Below are 21,893 nucleotides of genomic sequence, written 5' to 3'. Positions count from 1 at the left end.
CCTAGTGCTTTTTCCAATTCCCTGCATGCAGTTTTATATTATATATGCTGCTCTTTCTGTCTGGAAACTTGAGATTGTCCATAGCAACTAAAAAGTGTCCCTTTACGTCAAAAGTGGTTTTAGACCAGCTAGAAAACAGCAACAGTATAGTATAGTATACAAGTTTGTATGTGGTAATGTTTTGTATCAAATTATGGACTTTCTTCCAAAAAGCTTGGATCTTGTTGCATGACCACCATAGGTGCAGTAAGGATCCGGGTTCAGTTACACACCTTCAGCATTTTGGGGAGAGTGAGGGGTAGATATGGTGGAGTTTAAGAGGCGTTCGATACCATCATGATATGAGCTTGTAAGCATTTTCTTGTGCATAAATGTTCAGAGACCCTTTGTGTGCTATTGTATATATTGTTTCCCAATCCTTATTGGTAAGGTTGATAGATAGGTCTTTGGAACATTTCGCTGTGGTCCAGCTGCTCAATTGAGTTTGATTTGGGAACAATAATGCGTAAGTAAAGGAAATTAGGTGTCTTTGGGGTTCTGATGTTTGGCACATGTCCTCAAGTGGGGTGAGAGATCTGGACCAATCTGACTTTTGAGCTTGGGTGTCGAGAAAGTGTTTGATTTGGATATAGGTCCAGTGCGGAAGTATGTGTGGCCAGAGGTGATTTGATAAATTAGAGTAGGATAGTAGTTTGCCATCTGTGAAGAAGTGCATAGCCTGGACATGTGTGTGGCCAATTGACCTTCAGAAAAGGTGCGTGCATTCCCGGTGTAAATGCCGGATTTAGTGTGAGGGGAGTCATGGGCCCGATAATTGACGAGATCTTGTATTTTGAGCAGGGCTTTTGAAAAGCAGACAACGTAGGATGGATCAATAGGTGTGACTTGTATATGAATGGAATGTGGTTGGTCGGTATCCATGGCGATTGTGCCAGTGGGATGTGGGATAGCGAATTTTCTAATTGGACCCAGTCTTTGGTGGAGGAGTGTAGGTTCCAGCCTATGATTCTCATCAAATGGGCCGCTTGTTAATATTTTTCAACATCTGGGAGACCAAGACCTCCACTGAGCTTGTGGGATGTAAGTTTGGTATAGGTCAGTCTAGGGCGAATTGTCCCCCAAATGAATTTAGTACAAAGTCTATGATACGTTGCAAAGAACGTGGGCGGTAGTTTGATATGGACCATTTGGAGAAGGTATAAAACCCTCGGGAGGATGTTCATCTTGAGTATGGCCGTTCTACCAAAACAAGAAAAAAGTCCAGAGGACCATTTTTTTAAATCATTGGTAATGTTTCGTATCAGGGGTTGGTAGTTTGCGTCATATAGATCTGTTAGAGAAGTTGGTAGTTGGATACCTAAATAGGTGATGGTTCGGGTGTTCACACATTTTTTTTCTATCTTTGCAAGGACAGAGTATGATACAATGCATCTCTCTCGTCCATTCACAGAGACAGAAAACCTGGGGCAAGCTTCACACTGACTGATCACTGCAATAGCCAATCCGAGGCTATCACAACAATCAGCTGCCCCTTAACCGGCTGTTCCAGGTCTGAAAAATTGGAACGGAGCCCATTTATCCCCTCCATTGTCTGCGTGAAAGTGTTAATAGGTTTAGTTCCACTTTAAGTGTACATGATCAAAGACTGCTCACTGTAGGAGGGGGTTATAAATTTGTAAACCAACAGATAACTTCAGGACATGGGTTTTGTATTAAGATTTGAAACACAAACTGGCAGGTGAGGGCCTTCTGGGAGAGAGGTGGAGGGGTAGGGATGTCAGTAAAAAACAAATCTTTGAATTTGTCATTTGTCTTAAGGCCTCTTTCACGCGGCCGATCCGTTTAGGTCCACCTGCCAGCTTTTCTCTTCTCTTTTTTTAGACCTCTATGGGTCGGATGTTATCAGTGACATGTCCGATGATATCTGACCTGCTCCGATCCGAAAAAGTGTGATGAAGGAAAAACCTACTTTTCCATCCGTCATCGGATCGGGTGACAAAGGACACTGCGGTCCGTCCTCATTCGATCCCCCATAGGGGAGAGCGGCGCTCTGACAGGTCCGTCCCTGCACAGTGTGTAGAGTAGGGATGAGCTCAGGCGCGTTCGCATGGAACACGTGCAGAGCCCGCCAGGAAGTGAGCACAGCACTCCGCTAATCACAGGCAGTGAGACATTGCCTCGATGTGCGGCTGCAGAGATCGGGCAATGTCTCACTGCCTGTGATTAGCACAGTGCTACGCTCACTTCCTGGCAGGCTCTGCATGTGTTCCATGCGAACACGCCTGAGCTCATCCCCAGGGCCGGACTGGGAATGAAAACCAGCCCTGGAAATAATTTCATACCAGCCCCACAGCATTATTATACCTGCCCAGGTTTTCATAAAAGAGAAAACCAAACATTTTAAAGCATATTTGAAAAGTGCATTATATATATATATATATATATATACATAGGACACAGTGGCTGCATTTGAGGGCACAGTGGCTGCGTTTGACGGCGCAAGGGCTGCGTTTGATGGGCAAGGGCTGTGTTTGATGGGCAAGGGCTGCATTTGGCACAGTGGCTGCATTTGACGGGCATAGTGGCTGCGTTTGACGGGCACAGTGGTGGCAATTAATGGGCACAGTGAGGCTGCAATTGATGATTTTTTTTTTCAGTTTGCGCCCCCCCCCCCAACGGCGTTTGGCACAGTGGCTGCGTTTGACGGGCACAGTTCTGCGTTTGAGGGCTCAGTGGCTGCGTTTGATGGGCAAGGGCTGCGTTTGGCACAGTGGCTGCGTTTGACAGCGCAAGGGTTGCGTTTGATGGGCAAGGGCTGCGTTTGAGGGCACAGTGGCTGTGTTTGATGGGCAAGGGCTGCGTTTGGCACAGTGGCTGCATTTGACAGGCACCACAGTGGCTGCATTTGACGGGCACAGTGGTGCGTTTGATGGGCAAGGGCTGCGTTTGACGGGCACAGTGGCTGCGTTTGACAGGCACAGTGGCTGCGTTTGACGGGCACAGTGGCTGCGTTTGAGGGCACAGTGGCTGCATTTGATGGGCAAGGGCTGCGTTTGGCACAGTGGCTGCGTTTGATGGGTACAGTGGTGGCAATTTATGGGCACAGTGAGGCTGCAATTGATGATTTATTTTTTTCAGTTTGCGCCCCCCCCCCCCAAAAACGCAAAAACAAATAAAAAAAGCACTCTTTTTTTTTAAGAGAGAGAGAGAAAGAGAGAGAGAGATACAGAGACAGACATACAGAGAGATACAGAGACAGACATACAGAGAGATACAGAGACAGACATACAGAGAGATACAGAGACAGACATACAGAGAGATACAGAGACAGACATAAAGAGACATACAGAGATGGACATACAGAGACGGACATACAGAGACGGACATACAGAGACGGACATACAGAGACAGACATACAGAGAAATACAGATACAGGCATACAGAGACATACAGAGGCAGGCATACAGAGACGGACATACAGAGACGGACATACAGAGACGGACATACAGAGAAATACAGAGACAGGCATACAGAGACATACAGAGGCAGGCATACAGAGACATACAGAGACATACAGAGACATACAGACAGAGACATACAGACAGAGACATACAGACAGAGACGGACATACAGAGACGGACATACAGAGACGGACATACAGAGACGGACATACAGAGAAATACAGAGACAGGCATACAGAGACATACAGAGGCAGGCATACAGAGACATACAGACAGAGACGGACATACAGAGACGGACATACAGAGACGGACATACAGAGACGGACATACAGAGACGGACATACAGAGAAATACAAAGACAGGCATACAGAGACATACAGAGGCAGGCATACAGAGACATACAGACAGAGACGGACATACAGAGACGGACATACAGAGACGGACATACAGAGACGGACATACAGAGACGGACAGACAGAGACGGACAGACAGAGACGGACAGACAGAGACGGACAGACAGAGACGGACAGACAGAGACGGACAGACAGAGACGGACATACAGAGACGGACAGACAGAGACGGACAGACAGAGACGGACATACAGAGACATACAGACAGAGACATACAGAGAGAGACATACAGACAGAGACATACAGACATAGTTACATATAGGGATGAGCCGAACCCCCCCCCCCCGATTCGGTTCGCACCAGAACTTTCGAACGGACCCCAAATTCGAACAAACTTTAGAACCCCATTGAAGTCTATGGGACTCGAGCGTTCGAAATTAAAAGTGCTAATTTTATTTTCAAAAGATTTTATTGTAGTATAATGCAATAACAGATATTGATACAATAACAGATATTGATAACAACCATTGTACATAAGATACAGAGAGTTGACGGGCAAAAGAAAAATAAGACAAGCAGGAAGTGCCCGGATAAATTGAAAAACATGAGTTACTAACAGAAGAAAGAAAAAGAGAAAGGAGAAGGCCTATGGGCCTGGGGCCCAGTTGCTGTATACTATACATTTCGTATCGCTAGGACCGGTAGGTCCGGGGGCATCCCGTCCCCTCCCGACACGTCAGTGGGCTGTGTCGAGTGGGGACGCCACGCCAGATAAAACAGTGCAAGGTAAGGTAGAGTGAGGGTGAAAATCAGTCCCAATGCGATTGTAAAAAGGATCAGGAAGGAAAGAAGGGAAGAGAAACAGGTAAGATAGAGGAGGAAATTGATGGAAATGCCTGAGTCGAATAACCTGAGCTGCAGGAGAATCAGAGCTAACTTACAAATACTGTATGAGAAATAGTACACTGAACCAGTGACTTTCGCTGCCGGCTCTACTTGGTCTGGGGGTGATGGATTACTAGTTAGACAAGCTTCACACATTTTGGGTGTGATAACCAGGAAGACCATTGTTTGTTGAATCTAGATTCTGTCATGTGTACTCTGGAGAAAAGAAATTCCATGCGACAATAAACATTAAGTGTGTTAATAAGCTCAGTTAGGGTTGGGGGGAGGGGGTTTTTCCACGCACGAGCTATGAGCAGGCGCGCTGAGATTAAGACGTGGTGTACCACGGGTAGACAGGAGGAGGGCCAATATTGGGAATCCAGACCAAAGAGAGCCATTCGCGAGGTCAGCTGTTGGGGAGAGTTGGTTAAGGTCTGAACCATAGAGGAAACTTGTAGCCAAAAGGATCCAATAGCCGGGCAGCTCCACCAGATGTGAAATAAGTCCCCGGTGGAGTTGCAATTTCTCCAGCACTGTGGGGAGTGGGTGGGGAAGATGGTCGCTAACTTTTGCGGTGTATAGTACCACCTATGAAACAGTTTCATGACCGCTTCCCAATGTGTAATGTTTTTGGAGATGACTAGTGGGGTGCGAAGTACTCGATGCCAATCTTCCATGGGGAAAGAGCAATGTAGCAGGGATTCCCAATAGAGTATGCTCGAAGATTTTGAGGATGAGGTGGGTCTGGAAAGGAGTTTGTAGATGAAGGATATGCCCTTTAAAACAGTAAGAGGGCGGTTATAGAAATGGAGAAGCTCCTTGGAGGTGGGGTCTGGAGTCGTCAAGCTTTGAGAGATGATATGTCGAAGCCTTAAGTAGATATAAAAGTCCTTATGTGAGAGACTAAATTCCGAAATCAGTTGTTGGAAACTTTTTAGATCCGTACCAAGAAACAGGGCTCCAATGGTGTTGATTCCGGCTTCATGCCAGTGCTTAATTGATAGGTCCGGAGAGAGAAGTTGGAGCGCTAGTAAGGGGAGATTGTTCAATGCAGCTCTGTGTATGCCCAGATGATCTTTGCGTATTGCACTCCATTGAGATAGGCAGGCCCTTACTGTGGGAAGGATGGATCGTGTGATCGGAAGAGACAACCAGATTGCAGCTAGGGTCAGTTGTGGGTCAGCTGGAAGAGTTGCTGCTTCGATTTGGTGCCATCTCGTGTTGGGGTCTTGCGACCAAAGTTGTCTCCCCTGGTCTAGTATGATTGCCTTGTAGTACTTTTTAACGTCCGGCGAGCCCATCCCTCCTGAGGTAGAGGGAGTGCTTAGAACAGAAGATTTCAAGCGGGGTTTACGTCCTGCCCATATGAACGAATCTAAGGTACGCTGCAGTTTAGCTAGGTCTGCTGAGAGAATCGGAAGCGGGAGGGTCCGAAAGAAATAAAGAACATGTGGAAGGAGAAACATTTTGGTTAGGGCTATCCTACCAGCCCATGAAGCTTTCAAGGAGGTCATATTTGAGGATAAATTGTTCAGTTTCGTGAATAAAGAGACAAGATTACTTCGTAACAATCCAGAGGAGGGAGAGACCAGTTGAATGCCTAGATATTGCAGGGATGAACCGGGGGCCCAGGAGAAGGGTGCTATTTTAGTGATTTCTGCTTTGAGCGCTGGTGAAATCTCTATGCCAAGCATGGCTGATTTTGAGTGGTTTAATTTGTAAAGGGAAGCTTCACTAAATTTATGGAGGACGTCAGTCAGGGTAGGGAGGGATTTCACTGGGTCAGAGACAGCAATGATGACATCGTCTGCATAGAGACCTATCTTATGACAGGTGTCTTTCACATCAATACCATATATATGGGGGTGCGCACGGATAGACTGTGCCAGAGGCTCCATGACTAAAGCGAAAATCAAAGGTGAGAGTGGGCAGCCCTGGCGTGTACCATTAGTGATTCTAAAGGGATTTGAGAGAATGCCGGAAGTGCGGACCCTCGCAGTAGGTGAGGTATATAGACCTAGAATAGCTTTTAAGAACTCGCCCTCTATGCCAAATTTCCGGAGAACTGCCTCAAGATAACCCCAATGGACTCTGTCGAACGCCTTCTCTGCATCAAGTGATATCAGCAGAGAAGGCGTTCGACTGTGCTCTGCCCAGTGGATAAGGTCTACAAACCTGCGGGTGCCATCTGAGGCTTGGCGGCGGGGAATAAAGCCCACCTGGTCCGGGTGTATGAGGGAAGTCATGTGTTGTGAAAGTCTGGTGGCAAGAAGCTTGGCATACATTTTTAGATCGGTGTTAAGTAGCGAGATAGGGCGATAGTTAGCCGGGTCATACGAGGCCTTCCCTGGTTTATGTATAGTAGAGATGGTTGCTTCTAGGGATTCCGAGGGGATCTCCCCTGTGGCCAGCATGTGATTAAAGGAGTTGCATAAATGCGGGGTCAGTTCATCTACAAACGTCTTATAATATTCGTTTCCAAAACCGTCTGGACCCGGGGCTTTATGTAAGGGGAGACTTTTAATTGCGTTTTTAATTTCCAGCTGTGAGAAAGGTAAGGCTAGGTCAGCAGCTTGAGAAGGGGAGAGGGAGGGGAGGGCAACGTTGGAGAGAAATGTCTGGATGTTCTCTGTCGTGGGCTGCGTATCTGTCGTGGAGTCTTTTAAGTTATACAATTGTTGATAAAATGCGCAAAAGCAGTTGGCTATGTCTCTGGGATTAGTCAGTCTGTTGCCTTTAGAATCTATTAGGTGGGAGATTGTGGATTGGGCAGTCCTGTGTTTGTATTGTTGGGCTAGAGCTTTCCCTGATTTGTTACCCTGAGAGTACCAAGTTAGTTTAAGTTTTCGGAGATAGAATTCATGTTTATTCTGAAGATAAGTACTCAACTCTGACCTCAGTTTGCTGAGTTCTGCGTGCGTGGAGGCAGAGGGCGATTTCATATTACTCTTCTCTAGAGATTTTATCTTATCTAGATAAGTGTTAAGGGTCGCTGAGCGCTTTTTCTTCTCCTGAGCCCCTAGTCGTAGCAGGATTCCCCGTAGAACTGCTTTATGTGCGTTCCAGCACGTGGTGGGCTTGGGGACAGAGTGCTGGTTTACAGCGAAGTAATCTTTTATGGCAGTCTTGACCTGTTCCCTAATGTCCTTGGTGCTGATCAAGTTGGGATTTAGTCGCCAAATTGTGAATGGGGAGGTAGGAGGGGAGAGATTGAGAACCATAGAGATGGGGGCATGATCAGACCACGATATTACACCAATTTTAGTGGATGCAACTGCTTGCAGTAGCACTTTGGATGTCAGGAACAAGTCAATCCTGGAATATGACCTCTGAGCAGTGGAATAAAACGTATAGTCTCTTTCAGTACCATGTTGACACCTCCAGGGGTCATAAAATTCTTCCAGATGTAAAAAGGAGGAGAGGGTAGAGGACCTTCTCCTTTGGGGGGATGAGGAGTCCAATGCGTGGTCTGGTATCGCATTGAAATCTCCACATAAAATGATTTGATCTTTCGGGTAGTGTTGTATTTTGGTGAGAATGGACTTAAGAAAGGGCTTTAGGTGGGTGTTGGGAGCATAGATGTTCACGATCACCATGGGTTTGTTATTGAAAGAAGCGGAAAGGATCAAGAACCTCCCTTCGGGGTCTTGCTCTACATTGGAAACTGTAAGTGCCACCGTAGAGCGCACTGCAATCAGAACACCTCTAACTTTTTTATCTGTGCGGGAATGAAAGATATGTGGGTAGCGTTTATTGGTACATTGTGGTGGGTTCCGGGAAGAGAGATGGGTCTCCTGTACGCATAAGATATCAGAATGAGAAGTCGCAGCTTCCCTCCATAAGAGGGAGCGCTTGAAAGGACTATTTAGTCCCTTAACATTAAGGGACGTGATTGTAAGGGACATTAGCAGATAGGGTCAGTTGTCAAGATGGTACTGGAATTGATGGACCTTTACAGCAGAACTAAGTACAAATACTAACTCTGTGAGCAGAGAATGAACACAACAACCGTTGATTGTAAGTCAAGGTGAACAAGTAACCAAACAGTAACTTAAACAAAAAAATACAAAAACGAAGTTGCAATAAATCAAAGAAACAGTATTGATGTACCTATATCTATGACCGGGAGATATAGAGACGTGAACCAAGGATCCAATTGGTCCCCGAAGGGACAGAAAGTGGCTTTGGATAAGGTACGCTGGTAGATATGGGAAGAGAATAATGCCGTGTGCGTAGCACACAGTGGCAGTTCGGCGTGTGGGGGTTCAAAAGAGGAGAGAGAAAACAGTCATCCACTTTAACCTGAGAAATCAAGCGCCTTGCCAAAAGGGGGGGTTGCCCAGGGGGGCGGCCCCCTAAGTTTTGAGGTTCAGGATTTAGGTTTCGTATCCCATCTATAGGGGATCTTTGCAGATCTAGAGTTCAGAGGCGGAGCCGGGGGAACATGAGGGGCAATGCCCCAGTTGTGTAGTTGTTTGAAACCGTCCTTGGGGGTCAGAAATGCGACTTGTTGTTGCTGGTAGTTTACAAGAAGCTTGGTGGGGAAACCCCATTTGTATGCGATTTTATGTTCTATAAGTATCGCAGTGATTTGGGAGAAGGCCTTGCGTGCCTGTGAGGTGGCGGCTGAGATATCATTATATAGCTGGATCTTAGCGAAGGGATCAGGGAGGTTGCGTATGGTTCTTGCGGCCCTCATAATCTGCTCCTTAGTGTTAAAGAAGTGTATCCTAGCCAGGATATCTCTGGGTACTGTGTCTGGGAGGTGCTGCGGCTTATGGATTCTGTGTGCTCTGTCAATAAGGAGTTCCTGCGGTGTAAGAGCCGGTATAAGCTTGTGAAACAGCTGGTGCAAGTAGGGGACAATATTGGGGGGTGACACAGTCTCTGGGACTCCCCTGATCTTGATATTATTCCACCTTGAGCGGTCTTCGAGGTCTGCGACTTTAAGACACAGTTGGTGAATCGCAGAAGTATGTTCATCCTGAATGTCAACTACAGTGTTGTGAGAGCTAGTAGCAGCAGAGAGATGGTGCTCTATATGATCTATGCGCTCTTCCATGTCTTCCATTCTGTCCATCAAATGGTTAATGGAGGATCTGAGCTCCTTCTGCATGTCAGCTTGTAGTGAAAGAAGCATGGCTTTCAATGTATGTTCAGATGCAGGGCTATCTGATGTGCTGTAAGCGGCCAGCGAGGAGCTAGTGTCAGTCAGCGCTGCTGTGGAACTACAAGTGCCAGCGCCATATTGCTTCTTCATTAATGGAGGCTTAGAGGGAGAGTGTGCTGGGGAGATTGCTGCTCTCTTACCTCTGTCAGCCGGTGACATGGAGGGCGAACGTTGCCTCTCACCAGAGTCCTCCATGTCAGAGAGCTGATCCTCTGTGGGTGCAGGTGCTGCCGAGGCCGCTGGTTTCTGCTGAGGAGTGGGGCCTTCGTCCCGAACGGCGCCATCTTGGGCCTGCGCGCCGGCCGGCTTCATGTAGAAGTCTGTGAGCTTCTTCGCCCCGTGGACGGCGGATCTGCCTCGGGTCATGTCCCCGGAGGTGCGGGGTGATCCCTGGAGCTCCGTGGAAGGAATCGCGATGGTGGATGGCGCTGGATGCTGTGTGTAGCTGAGTGGATGAGAGGAGCTCAGCACTTATGCGGCCATTCCGGTCAGCGGCCAAGCCACGCCCCCTAAAAGTGCTAATTTTAACGGCTAATATGCAAGATACTGTCCTAAAAAGGGTTTGGGGACCTGGCTCCTGCCCCAGGGGACATGGGTCAATGCCTAAAATGTTTTTAAAAATGGCCGTTTTGGCAGGAGCACTGATTTTAATGACCATTAAAGTGAAAAAAAGTGAAATATTCCTTTAAATAGGGTGCCTGGGGGGTGTCTGTAGTATACCTGTGAAGTGCCACGTGTTTCCCTTGTTTAGAACAGTCCCTGCACAAAATGACATTAAACGGAAATAACACCATTTAAAACTGCTTGCTGTTTTAATGTTATATCTGGTTCCTGCAATATGGTTGAAAATCATTGAGAAAAATGGCATGGGTAGCTCTCCCTGCCCATTACCAGCCTATTTGGGTCTTGTACGCATATTAAGGGGAACCCTGTACCCATATTAAAAAAAGGAAATGCGTGTGGCCCCCAGGCCCTATATACTCAGAACAGCAGTATACAGGCTGTGCAAACAAGACAGGGACTGTGTAGGTTTGTTGTGTTAAGTTGAATCTGTTTGTAATTTTCAACTGGTACATTTTTAAAGTGTAGCTCCAGTCAAAAAAACTATTTTTAAGCTTTTTGGAAAACATAGGGAAGGGTTATCACCCCTGTATAATTTGTTTTGTCGTCCATCTTTTTTCATCTCACTTGCTGTTGTCTCCTTCCGTTTGCAAGTAGGAAATGTTTGTAAATTGGATGTTTGAAAGTAGGGGCCTGCCCTATATGCTCTGCAGAAATGGCGGAACAAGGTGTTGGTTTTGCCACAACATTGTAAGCCCTCAAAGTGACTCTTGGTTGGGAGCGCTGGAGCACCCCGCTGTGAACGATTATATCAAGAATTGTAATTACATGCCATTGTTGAACAGTGGTAGAAAAATTGACCTTTGGTGGTTGTGGTGCTGGTGCCACAACACTATAAGTCCTCACCGTTACTCTGGGTGGGCACAGGAAGGGGCCCTCCTGTGAAATATTATATCAAGAATTGTAATTACATGTCCCTGTTAAACAGGGGAAGAAAAATTTGGCCTTAGGCACTGCTGCTGGTGCCACCACACTGCAACCTCTGCCATATACTCTAGTTTCATTGCAGGAATTAGCCCTGCTGCAAAGCATTGCACCAAAAATTGTAATTAAACGCCCCTGTTAAACAGGGGCAGGAAAATTGGGCCTTAGGCACTGGTGCTGGTGCCACCACACTGCAACCTCTCCCATATACTCTAGTTTTATTGCAGGAATTAGCCCTGCTGCAAAGCATTGCATCAAAAACTGTAATTAAATGCCCCTGTTAAACAGGGGCAGAAAAATTGGGCCTTAGGCACTGGTGCTGGTGCCACCACACTGCAACCTCTTCCATATACTCTAGTTTTATTGCAGGAATTAGCCCTGCTGCAAAGCATTGCATCAAAAATTGTAATTAAACGCCCCTGTTAAACAGGGGCAGAAAAATTGGGCCTTAGGCACTGGTGCTGGTGCCACCACACTGCAACATCTCCCATATACTCTAGTTTTATTGCAGGAATTAGCCCTGCTGCAAAGCATTGCATCAAAAATTGTACTTAAACGCCCATGTTAAACAGGGGCAGAAAAATTGGGCCTTAGGCACTGGTGCTGGTGCCACCACACTGCAACCTCTTCCATATACTCTAGTTTTATTGCAGGAATTAGCCCTGCTGCAAAGCATTGCATCAAAAATTGTAATTAAACGCCCCTGTTAAACAGGGGCAGAAAAATTAGGCTGATGGCATCACCCAGAACCAGAAATGTTCTTCCAACATATCAGCGGAGGAGGAAGAGGATAGACAATCAACATAACAGGACAGTCACTCAGCATCAGCATAGGCAGTCTTGAAGGGATGTGATATTTCAAAAAAAATTATTCTGTTACATCAGTTCAGGTGCTTGGTAGCTGTGGGTGATCCAAGACTGATTCATCTTGATGAAGGTCAGACGATCAACTGATTCGGTGGACAGGCGCACCCTGTGATCGGTAACAAAGCCACCAGCAGCACTGAAGGTGCGTTCCGAAAGAACGCTGGATGCAGGACAGGCCAGTAGCTCAATTGCATACTGTGCAAGCTCTGGCCAGTGATCCATCCTCAAGACCCAGTAAGCCAGAGGATTTTCGGTGGGAAAGGTGTCCAAGTCTGACATTGCCCCTAGGTATTCCTGCACCATGTAAATCAGACGCTGGCGATGGGTGCTGGAACCGATCATACCTTGGGGCTGCGGACTAAAAAATTGTCTGAAAGCATCAGTCAGACGGCCACCTTCTCCACTGCTCCTTCTGACCGATGCCTCAGCAACACCTTGTCCAGGACCAGGAGTTTGTAACCTCCCAGTCTCTGGGAACGCGTTGCACAGACCTTTCTGCAAGGCCTCCCGGAGATGTCTCATCCTCTGCTCCCTCTGAGATGGCAAGATAAGGTCGGCAACCTTACCCTTGTACCGTGGATCAAGGAGAGTGGCCAGCCAGTAATGGTCCCTCTCCTTGATCCGAAGAATACGAGGATCCTTCCGCAGGCTTTGCAGGATCAGGGAGGCCATGCAGCGTAGGTTAGCTGAGGCATTCGATCCGGAGTCCTCTGGGTCACTAAGGACAACATGATCCGCAGCTACCTCCTCCCAGCCACGTACAAGTCCACGTGTTTCTTGGGACTGTAAATCATCCCTACAAGACTGCTGCTGCTGCTGCTGATGATGCTGAGTGCCAGCCTCCGCCTCCATGCTGACACAATCATCCTCCTCCTCCTCTTCCTCCTCCTCATCCTCTTCCTGTGTGATGGGTGGCACAGCAGGAACACTGTCTGGATAAAGGGGGCCTTGAGAGGCAAGGAAGTCCTCCTCTTCCTGCCTCTGTTCTGCCTCAAGTGCCCTGTCCATTATTCCACGCAGCGTATGCTCCAAGAGGTGGACAAGAGGTACAGTGTCACTGATGCATGCACTGTTACTGCTCACCATCCTTGTGGCCTCCTCAAACGGTGACAGGACAGTGCATGCATCCCTGATCATGCCCCACTGGCGTGGTGAGAAAAAACCGAGCTCCCCAGACCCTGTCCTGGTGCCGTAGTCGCACAGGTACTCATTGATGGCCCTCTGCTGCGTGTGCAGCCGCTGCAGCATGGCCAACGTTGAGTTCCATCTGGTGGGCATGTCACATATAAGGCGGTTCTTGGGCAGGTTCAACTCCTTTTGGAGCTCAGCCAGCCGAGCACAGGCATTAAATGATCGGCGGAAATGCACACAGACTTTCCTGGCCTGCTTCAGGACATCCTGTAAGCCGGGGTACCTGCCCAAGAACCGCTGCACCACCAGGTTAAGGACGTGAGCTACACAGGGCACATGGGTCAGTTGTACCTGTCGGAGGGCGGAGAGGAGGTTGGTGCCATTGTCACAAACCACCATTCCTGGCTTAAGCTGGCGTGGCGTCAACCACCTCTCGGCCTGCCCCTGCAGAGCTGACAAAACATCAGCCCCAGTGTGGCTCCTGTCCCCCAAACAAACCAGCGCAAGCACGGCATGGCATCGTTTTGCCTGCGTACTTGCGTAGCCCCTGGAACGCCTACGAAGCACCGCTGGTTCTGAGGACAGAGCACTGGAAGAGGCCATGGAGGAAGAAGAAGAGGAGGGGGTGGAGGAGAGAGGTGTGTCACAACCAATAGTAGCATTTTGGAGGCGTGGTGGCGGAACAACCTCCAACACTACTGCACCTTGTCCTGCATCCTTCCCAGCTGCCAGAAGAGTGACCCAATGGGCCGTGAAAGACAGGTAACGTCCCTGTCCATGCCTGCTGGACCATGAGTCAGCGGTAATATGCACCTGACCGCTGACCGCCCTGTCCAGCGAGGCAAGGACATTGCCTTCCACATGCCGGTAGAGAGCCGGAATCGCCTTCCGTGAGAAAAAGTGGTGTTTGGGGACCTGCCACTGAGGAACCGCACATTGTACAAACTCACGGAAGGGGGCAGAGTCTACCAACTGAAAAGGCAGCAGTTGAAGTGCTAGCAATTTAGCCAAGCTAGCATTCAACTGCTGGGCATGTGGATGGCTGGGAGTGAACTTCTTTCGCCGGTCCAGCAGCTGGGGCAGGGACATTTGCCTGCTATAATCGGATGTGGGTGTACCGCTAGCAGAGTTCCCGGAAGCACTTGGCTGTGACACACCTAATTCTACACCTTCATTCCTCTCAGAGCAGGTTTCAGAGAGGACTGAAGGTCTAGTGGCGTTGGAGATGCCAGCTGATGAGGAGCAAGGAGAGGTCCGCTTTGTTCTTTGGTGTGGGTCTTTGAGGTACGCTTGCCAACAAGCTGCATGGCAGGTCAACATATGTCTGGTCAAGCATGTGGTGCCCAAGTGGCTGATGTTTTGGCCACGCGAGATACGCTTGAGACATATGTTGCAAATAGCAGCGGTGCGATCTGATGCACTCGTCTCAAAAAAGGCCCACACCAAAGAACTTTTAGAATAACGCGCAGAGGCAGCGCCCTGCACAGGCGGAGCTCTGCGGTGTGATTCAGTCGGTGTGCTGCCCCTAAGCTGGCCCCCGGAGGGCATCCTGCCTCGTTGGACATGTGCCTCCTCCTCCTCCTTCTCCTCCTCCTCCTCTCTCCTTCCAGGCACCCACGTGGAGTCAGTGCCCTCATCCTCCCCTCCCTCTTCATCGCTGTAGCAAACCTGGCAGTATGCTGCAGCTTGTGGAACATGACTGCCAGATTGCTGTCCTTCTTGAGCATCCCCTCTCTCTGCGCTCACGCTACTGCCTTCCTCTAGCTGAGTGTCATCATCAGAGCCCACAAAACACTGGCATCCTCCTGGAGCATGTACCCAACACTGTGCTCAAAGAGTTCAGGAGACTCCTCAGGAGGACATGGTGGGTCTAGGGAAGGAGTCACTGATGATGACATTGAGAGGAGGGAAGACGATGCGTTGGAAGCTGCTTTGCTAGTACCCTGAGACTGGGTGAGAGAGGATGAGGAGGATGAAGAGGGCTTGGTCATCCACTCTACCAAGTCGTTGGCATGTTGCGGCTCAACATGTCCAGCTGCTGAAAAGAAGGACAAGCGTGTCCCATGGCCACGTGCTGATGACAATGCACCGCGTTCACGACCAGCACTGTTGTCTCTAGACACAGAGCCTGCTTGCCCTCTTTTATCGGCTCGCGCCTGTCTGCCTCTCCTTGCTGGCCTTCCAGACATGGTAATGGCCTGAAGGGAGTTGGGTAAAAAAGCAGTTGGGTAGTGTATATTGTGCTAGAGGCACACAACACCCACTAACTCCTGCAGATGCCTTTATTATAGAACACCAGAGATAAAGGGGTATATACAGATGTATACTGTGCTGTACTGGAGGTACACACAACTTCCAATAACTCCTGCAGATGGCAAGTGGTCTCAAATAGAGAAGAGCTATGTAGGTGGATATAGCAGTATGTACTGGGTACAGAGCACGCAGACAGCACGCACAAGCTCCTAACACTACTGACTGCAAGCTCTATTATAAAAGATAGATCACTAGCTATATAGGTGAGGTGAATATAGCGGTGTATACTGCAGTCAGGGCACGCAGACAACAACCACTGCACAACAGCAAGATCGAAAATCGTCCGAAAACGATTGGTGTGTACTGTGTTGAAGGTACACAGAACACCCACTAACTCCTGCAGATGCCTTTATTATAGAACACCAGAGATAAAGGGGTATATACAGATGTATACTGTGCTGTGCTGGAGGCACACACAACTTCCAATAACTCCTGCAGATGGCAAGTGGGCTCAAATAGAGAACAGCTATGTAGGTGGATATAGCGGTATGTACTGGGTACAGAGCACACAGACAGCACGCACAAGCTCCTAACACTACTGACTGCAAGCTCTATTATAAAAGATAGATCACTAGCTATATAGGTGAGGTGAATATAGCGGTGTATACTGAGGTCAGGGCACGCAGACAAAAACCACTACACAACAGCAAGATCGAAAATCGGCCGAAAACTATCGGTGTGTACTGTGTTGAAGGTACACAGAACACCCACTGCTTCAGACGCCAACACACTACACAAGGCCACCGCGCTGGCGGCCTTACATAGTGTGGGGCGTGCACTACACAGCCTGAGCTATGATTGGCCACAGGCATCCTGCCTGTGGCCAATCATGGCTCTCCTCGCTGCTGGCGCTGCGATTGGCCAAGCATGGGGGTCACAGTGCATGCTTGGCCAATCATGAGCCAGCAATGCACTGCGCCATCGCAGTGCATTGTGGGCCATGAGCGCCACACGAATTTGGCGTGAACGGACCAAAATGTTCGGACTTCGCCGAACGGACGAACAGCCGATGTTCGAGTCGAACACGAAGCTCATCCCTAGTTACATAGTTAGTCAGGTTGAAAAAAGACACAAGTCCATCCAGTTCAACCTTAAAAACAAATAAATAAAATAAAAAATAATCGTACAATCCAAATACCCAATTTTATGCCCACAATTGATCCAGAGGAAGGCGAAAAAAAAACCCCAGCAGAGCATGCTCCAATTTGCTACAGCAGGGGAAAAAAATTCCTTCCTGATCCCCCAAGAGGCGATCGGATTTTCCCTGGATCAACTTTATCTATGTTAGTACCCAGTTATATTATGTACATTCAGGAAAGTATCCAGGCCTTTCTTAAAGCAATCTACTGAGCTGGCCAGAACCACCTCTGGCGGGAGTCTATTTCACATTTTCACAGCTCTAACTGTGAAGAAACCTTTCCGTACTTGAAGATGAAATCTCTTTTCCTCTAGACGTAAAGAGTGCCCCCTTGTCCTCTGGGTTGACCGTACAGAGAACAACTCAACACCAAGTTCACTATATGGACCCCTAATATATTTGAACATGTTGATCATATCCCCCCTTATTCTCCTCTTCTCAAAAGTGAATAAATTCAGTTCCTCTAATCTTTCCTCATAGCTGAGTTCCTCAATGCCTCTTATCAGTTTGGTTGCCCTTCTCTGCACTTTCTCCAGTTCCCCGGACAGACATACAGAGACGGACATACAGAGACGGACATACAGAGACGGACATACAGAGACGGACAGACAGAGACGGACAGACAGAGACGGACAGACAGAGACGGACAGACAGAGACGGACATACAGAGACATACATACAGAGATGGACATACAGAGACATACATACAAAGACATACAGAGACGGACATACAGAGACATACATACAGAGACATACAGAGACGGACATACAGAGACAGACAGAGACAGACATACAGAGAGATACAGAGACGGACATACAGAGAGATACAGAGACAGACATACAGAGAGATACAGAGACAGACATACAGAGAGATACAGAGACATACATACAGAGACATACAGAGACAGACGTACAGAGACATACAGAGACTGACATACAGAGACGGACATACAGAGACATACAGAGACAGACATACAGAGACATACAGAGACAGAGATACAGAGACAGACATACAGAGAGATACAGAGACAGACATACAGAGAGATACAGAGACAGACATACAGAGAGATAAAGAGACAGACATACAGAGACAGAGAGAGACATACAGTGAGATACAGAGACAGAGAGAGACATACAGAGCCAGAGTGAGACATACAGAGAGATACAGAGCCAGAGAGAGACATACAGAGAGATACAGAGACAGAGAGAGACATACAGAGAGATACAGAGACAGAGAGAGACATACAGAGAGATACAGAGACAGAGAGAGAGACATACAGAGAGATACAGAGAGAGACAGAGACCTCAGGGGGGTACCTTAATTATTCTGATCCACGGGCGGCCGTCCTCCTATTCTCCTCGTGCAGTCTAGTGGGCGGGCCGAATGGAAGCAGGAGAAATCAGCAGTGCTGGCACCTCATGGGCCAAATGTAATTAGAAGTCAGCGTCCTCATGCTCCTCCCCACTCAGGCAGACAGGCATATCAGTGGGCGGAGACAGATCAGAAGAGGAGGCACGGGCAGACACAGTGCATTGCAAAGTGTAGCGGCCTCCACTGCAGATTATTCTGCTGAAGCCAGCCTCAAGACAAAAGCGGCCCCAGGCCACTGAGTGCAGATGGCCTACCGGGAAATTTCCCGGTATCCCGGTAGGCCAGTCCCGCCCTGCTCATCCCTAGTGTAGAGACAAACCTGTCATCTTCCTGCTCAGTGGGGATCGCTGAGCAAGCAGATATCCACAGGGCGGATCAGTGAAAGAGCCCTTAAGCTGGCAACATTGGTTCCTTTTTCTGATTAAATGGAGTATTGAGCATCTGTAGATACTCATCAAAAGGTGGATGTTCCCTCAAGTGTGCCACCAGAACCAGCACCTGAATCTTTATCTGCAACTTGACTGCACTTTTACTGTATGTGCAGACATGCCATCTGCTGCCTGAAAAAGGGAACTGGTGTGCAAGTAAGCTGGTATAAGTTCTGATCACTGCACTGTATCAGTGACCGAGTAACAGTTTATTTTAAGTCCTTCTTAATGTTCCAATAGCATTTGTATAAATTCTGTGTACTATGGTTATGACTCTGGTTTGTCTTCTGATACTTGATTTTTTTTTTTTTTTTTGGGGGGGGGGGCTACCTTTATCTTCTGATGTGTAAGATCTGATTTGTCTGCTTACAGATTATGTTTGGTTGATCCACTGGCTGTGAGGCTTAAACTAGAAAATGTGACACAGCAAAGCCCAAGCATCTTTGTGGAGATTTTCAGTAAAAGCTGAGAATTCCTTAGAATCTGTGCTTTTGATATTACGTCATCTACCACTAGTGATATATAAATCGAAAAAAATTGTGAGAGCATTCAATTTCAAAAGGATTATTTATGTTCTAACTCACTGTATTTCTTTCGCTCTGTGCAGATGTATGTTGTCTAAAATTGGCAAGTACCATTTTTAGAAAATATGGTAAACCAAAGACATGGAATTTTGTGAAACTGGTTTTCAGGTTGTATTTACTTAAATATTTTTGTCCTGGTACAGATATTATTAGAGCTCAGTGGTTTCATACTATTTACTTTTTTTCTATTTTTTTTCAACATCTTCTTTTCAACTGTGAGGTTTGTTTTGACAAACAGAACTATTGTTAGAAATATTATATTTAATATGAGTTTAGCTTTAGGTGTTCATTTTTTTTTTTTTTGCTGTGTGCTTTATTTTGTATGGATATATTTGATTATATATCTGCTTACTCATTTCCTTTTATCACTAGAATACATTGATTTAATGGCAGCAAAGTGCCCTTGTATTCTTGTCTATAACATGAATATACTCCTTGTAACATCAGCTTGTCCTCTCGACAAAATGTAAATGTGTGAGAATCTGGAGTGTATTGGGATGTTTTAAAACAGGCTCATTAAATATCCTATTGCTGCTGCAGAGACAAAAAAAAGTGTCAATTCACACAGTTTAACAACATCCACCCATCACCTCCCCTTCCAGCCAAAACAGCTATAAAATGATAACATTAACATTTTTTGTCACAGCTAGTCAATGGGCTCCTCCACGTTCAATAATGTCCTCCTCTTAGCATAACAAAGCTTTCCATAGTTTGCTAATAGCTCAATGTCACTTCTACTGAAGACCCATTATCACAGTGCTGCCCCTTCACACAGGCTTTTCAAACATCACTGATTCACTTCATTCTTTTGCTCTCCCTAGTTGAAATCCAGTGAAAAGCTTTCACTAGCTGTCAACTCAGAAAAGGGCCAAGGCAGCCTCCAACTGCTATATAATTCAGGAGGACTCTTTCTCATTTTAATTGGCTGCCTAATTGGAATGTTTATGGGTTCAGTTGAAAAGACCATGGGGGAGACATTATGTGCTTTGAATTCCTACCTGCTGCAATTGTTAACCCATGAATTACTCTGCTAGGTTGCAATTTTTTTCTTAACCAATTCATTGCTTTTGGAGCTAGAAAACATTTGTAAAAAATATTCAGATCTAATAATGTCTCTGCTTTCATAAACTCTCCACAGTTACCAGAATTTCAAAACCACAAAAAAATTGTAATTTGTACATGTAAAAGTACCTTTTGTTGGTAATTGTGATGCACAAACTAATTGTAGTGGTTTGGTTGACATACTGTATATACTTGCAGTCTTTACCACATTGGGAGAAAGTATTAAGGACACTTAAAAGAGAAGTGCGGGTTTTGCAAAAAAATAAACAAGTATACATAGATGAATAGCGCAATTGATCCAATGTTGCATCTATCCTCTGCTCCCTCTACACTGAGAACTGAGTGATCAAAGACTGCTGATTGCTCAGTGCTCGATCTTCAGTGAGCAGAGAGACAGTCACTGTCAGTCACCAGAACTGTGTTCTAATTTAAATGTGTATAACTGTGTTCTGCCCCTCCAGCAATGAGCTGTGGAGGGGATGGGAACGGCTGGCTTAGGCTCTCAGTGGCTAAGCCAGTTGCTGGTCAGCACCACAGCAAACTATCCTGCATCACCGTACATTGTGATGTGCTTCAACGCAGGTAGGCCATATATATTTTATTTTGAAACAATTTCCCCATCCAAACATTCGATTTGGATGGCCGAATCCTCCCCAAGATCAGTTTTGTCTTAATGCACTATTCAGTGAACTGAGGCCCTTTTTGTTTTAGGGAAATGGTAACGAGTGCAGATTCGCTTGGGGTCTTTAAACTAAGCCTCCAGGCTCTTTCTGAGAAGCCAGCCTTCTGCGTGGCCTTCTCCCGAAGAGTCCTCCCCTGGTTGCTCTTTCAATTGCTGGGCCTCTCCACAGATGAGACAGCACCGGACCACCTCCGAATCCTCCTTCCAGTTACATTGCCTCGGACTAGCCAGCTCCAAGACTCGGAATTGGATGGATCCGCACCCCAGGCCATGAGAGCCCTGGGGGCTGGTCAGAAGGACCAGGACCAAACAGACAGAAAGCACTTCTGGGCCGGAACCCCCGAAGCATGTGATGTCAGTACCTTAAGTACCCTCTCCCAGAGTGCACAGCAGGATGACCCGCCCACTGAGTTGATTCCAAGAAAGATAGTACTCGATGCATCCAGCTGAACTGCGTTCTGACACCTGCCAGATGACAGAACCACCTATAGCCAAGCAGAACACAGTGCAATCCAGCTAGACTAGTACCTAGACCACAATTTGGTATAATTGAACCCAAAACCAAACTGCGGTTCCAGGAATGTTAAATGAGAAAAAACACATAGCACATGCTCTTCAGGAGCTGGCGCTACATGCTCAAAATATCTGAAGTCCATTTTGCAATCCCAGGAAAAGTCCAAGAAACTGATAATAATAATCTTAGATTTTTCCTGGGGTTGCAAAATGGAAATGCAAATATTTTTAACACATATGAATTTTTGATGCATGTGCTTACATAGTTGAAAAAAGACCATCTATTTCAACCATAAAAATAAATAAAAAAATATCATGTGATCCCATATACACAATCTTATACCCACAGTTGATTTAGATGAAGGCAAAATACATGATCCAATTTGCCAAAG

This window comes from Lithobates pipiens, unplaced genomic scaffold (genome assembly GCF_037356315.1).
Source record: "Lithobates pipiens isolate NorthernLeopardFrog02 unplaced genomic scaffold, aLitPip1_a1.2 Scaffold_10, whole genome shotgun sequence".
Taxonomy (NCBI): Eukaryota; Metazoa; Chordata; class Amphibia; order Anura; family Ranidae; genus Lithobates; species Lithobates pipiens.
The sequence above is the reverse complement of the archived record's forward strand: the minus strand, read 5'-3'. Positions refer to the sequence as shown.